A 3,264-nucleotide genomic window follows, 5' to 3' on the forward strand; every position below is an offset into this window, starting at 1 on the left:
CTGCCCCGTGTGGCTTTATCACCATGTTACATTTTCTACCGTCTTCTTTCTTCTTTCTCGGACGGGCTACTGGGTATTGACTTTTATATCTCTCTCTCTCTCTCTCTCTCTCCCACTCGCTTCTTCTTCCTCTTCATCACCTTATTTACTCTTGTTTCTTCTCTTTTCTGCATTTCTAGCTTTCCGCTTCTACCTTCGGTCTCTTCATACTCGCGACTCACGCTCGTTGTCACGAGGCCACGTTACAGGCACCATACCTTATCCGAGCTGCTCGTCATTCCGCTATGGGAGCAATTCACATCGCTAAGTATCGAATCCAACGGGTTTATGCTTTGTGGATGTTGGGCTCTCTCTTTTTTTTTTGTTCTTGGGATTTATTGATTTTTTTTTTTTTTTTTTTTTTTTTTTTTTTTTTTTTTTTTGAGGAGGAGGATCTCGTAAGGGTCGATAAGGGAACTCGTGGGAGTTTGTCGTTGTTTTTTGGGTAATTAATTTTTTGGACTTTATGAAAACATTTATAGAGTTAATTAGCCATTCGTAATTGGGAGGAAGTCCTTTAATCTTCAAAGTCGCTGAATATTCTTTCGCAATGGTTGCCCCGATCTTGGAACTTTTACTGGTATGCTGAGAATCTTACGGAAAAGGCGAGATGGTAGTTTATGCGTAATTGCAGAGTTTCTTATTTCGTTGATGATGTAGGAACTTTTATACGGGGCGAGGAAAAAAAAGAAAATGTCTATTACTTCTGTGAATAAGTCAGTAGGTTCTTGCGTCTCGTGAATTATTGCAATTCCTTGCGTCTACCAAGTACGAATGAGGTTCGCGGTAATGGCAATGACCGGGTGTAACGTCGTTTTCTTTCATCTGGATTTGAAAAAAGATTTAATTCTGATTTGTGAGAAATTTTTTTTTTTTTTTTTTTTTTTTTTCAAAATCTCCCAGACTCCAAAATTTATTATGCGCGCGCTCGGGGCGATGCGGTTGTGTTCGACCGGTTTCAATCACTGAAGTTTCGTGCTGCGTTTAATGCTTTTATTTCTGGTTTCTTGTTTTCGGGACTCCCCTCCACTCCCCCTTGTATTCCTTTCTCTTGCTCCTGGACCCGCGGTATTTTTATTTATTAAATTTATGTCGGACCATCCGGATCGCAGTCTCTCGTTAACTGTTCAAGCATCTTTGTACGTTACGCAACTATACAAGCAACGCCGTATAACGGGATATTTCAGTACTACGGAATACGAATGTCTGACCGAAGTCTGGGTAGATAGCGCCACGTGCGCTACGGCCAATAAACCGAATGGGATAAAACAAAAAGTGAGCGGTTGGTGTGTGTATGAGAAAAAAATGATTTTTAAAAAAATTTTTTAATTTCATTCAGGTTATGTGCGTAATATTTATTCTGTTATCAATTAGAACGAAATTAAAGGCATGTACAAAAAATGGACTCCGAACGTTATCAAACGGAATTTATAACGCCGTGGAATTATATGAAGGCACGAGAGGAAAATAATCGAAAAACGTTTTACGTAGAACCGGTAAGTCCGATGATAAAATTTTGTCAAATTAATTTGATATAATTTTTCTTTTTTTATTTTCTTTTTTCTAATAGTTAGAACCATTCGCACCACCCGGTGCAATTACCTATTTTGATAACCATAAAGATGAAAAAATGGCTCGTAAGATAACAGCGTATGATCGTCTGCATGACGTCACTCCGTATGATCAAAGAAATCCTCGGTGCGATCGAGGAAGGAAGGATCTAATTTGGGACGAGATCGATCGGGAAAATAATAATCATAAATTGGCTATTATCACGTCCCACTGGTACGGACGTCCCAACAGAATACAAATTGATTTCCCGGAAACAAAATTCTATCGTTCGAATAAAATTCAAGATAACTTTTACAGAAGAAACGATATAAATATATCGTACGGTCTCGAAAGATCCTGCGAAATTAATTAGACCAAAATTATAAATCATATACTTTATCTTACCCGGCGACAATGTTTCCCATATATTCCCAAATACAAAAATTTAATGGAAACCATAAAAAGTGCTTCGTAATTTTTTTTTTCCCATTTCAGGTTGACGATAATTTCTATACTCTTTAGCTTTCCACCCCATTAAATATACTTTGCAGTTAACAGATTTTTTCTATGCGATTATATATATATATATTTCGGCAAACTCCCCCCCTTTGGCACTTGTCGACACATTTTGCACAAAAGCGAATAAAGGCAGCTGCTAGTACCAGCAGCTAAATGTCCGCAGTTCCCGGTAACAGTTACTACTTCCCTCGTTAAAGACGTCGCTCGTGAGGAACCACTCGGGCGTCGGGACGCCGAGAGGCGTACAACCAGAATGGGATGAGGATATATCGGCGAGCCACGTTGTTTAGTTAAGTGTTTCGCTTGTTGTTCCGTTTGCTTATCGGGTCGTTTATCTGGAAGAATACTTTGGGAACGGAGCAAGGAGGATACAAGGGAGGGAGGGAGAGAGAGAGAGAGAGAGAGAGGAAAGATCGATTTTTCATTTTCGACAAAAAAAACTTGGGCTCGACACCCGTGGGAAATAGCACTGATCACTTGCGACCTGTACACCTTACCTCCTTTTCTCCCTTTTTATCTTTCTCTTTCTTTTCGCTTTATTCCAGACCAAGATGGATCGACCAATCCGAAGTCAACGGTCTTTCGAAATAAAGTCAAGCGGCAACCGTTTCCTGTCTAGTTCCTCTCGTCCGCCAGTCAGAGTTACTTTCCCCGCATCCTGACCCGCGAGAATTCGGCATATTCGAGTCTCCGTGGGTTGTACGTGGAGATATCCTGTTGGAAAAAAAATCCCTATACGAAATTCCCTAGTAATGAAAAAACAACGCGTACATGGGTAATTATTATTTTTTTTTTTTAATTATACGTAAAATTACTCTTTTCTATTTTCCCGTCCAGCATCAGCGCGTACTTGGGTTGTCGATCGGCTTCCTATCAGCGATGCTCTTGTTTTACGTTGATAATCGAATTGTACTACTAGGCCAAGTAGCATTATACCTTTGCCCCTTTGCCGATACTCCGTTTCCTAGTGAGTTAGTCTGTTGGTAAGTGCGGCCAAGTTTGGACAGTTATAGAGTTGTAAAGTTTCTTCTCAATTGTTTTATAGGACCCTGGAGACCTAACGTCTCCTCTCGAAAGGGTAATGCACATTTACTGGTTATACCTACCCTCGTGCCACCCTTCAACGACGTAATAGTCCCGACCGGTCCTTTATAC

The 3,264-nt window shown here is 40.2% G+C and overlaps 1 protein-coding gene across 16 annotated transcripts in view; it reads left to right on the plus strand.

Annotated features, from left to right (window-relative positions):
• The window catches only part of LOC107271854 (suppressor of lurcher protein 1), a 207,028-nt gene that overhangs the window by 14,064 nt on the left and 189,700 nt on the right, over positions 1-3,264 (plus strand). For 2 of the 16 annotated variants that reach the window (XM_025089075.1, XM_025089074.1), the window contains exons 1-2: positions 1,402-1,535; positions 2,655-2,884. The exons of 13 other annotated variants lie outside the window; for them this stretch is intronic. The gene's annotated coding sequence lies outside the window, so the exon portion shown is untranslated. Of the gene's footprint in view, positions 1-1,401; positions 1,536-2,654; positions 2,885-3,264 lie in introns of those variants that run through there. One more of the 16 variants, XM_025089077.1, reaches the window with a different exon arrangement.

This window comes from Cephus cinctus, unplaced genomic scaffold (assembly GCF_000341935.2).
Source record: "Cephus cinctus unplaced genomic scaffold, Ccin1 Ccin1_scaffold1043, whole genome shotgun sequence".
NCBI lineage: Eukaryota > Metazoa > Arthropoda > Insecta > Hymenoptera > Cephidae > Cephus > Cephus cinctus.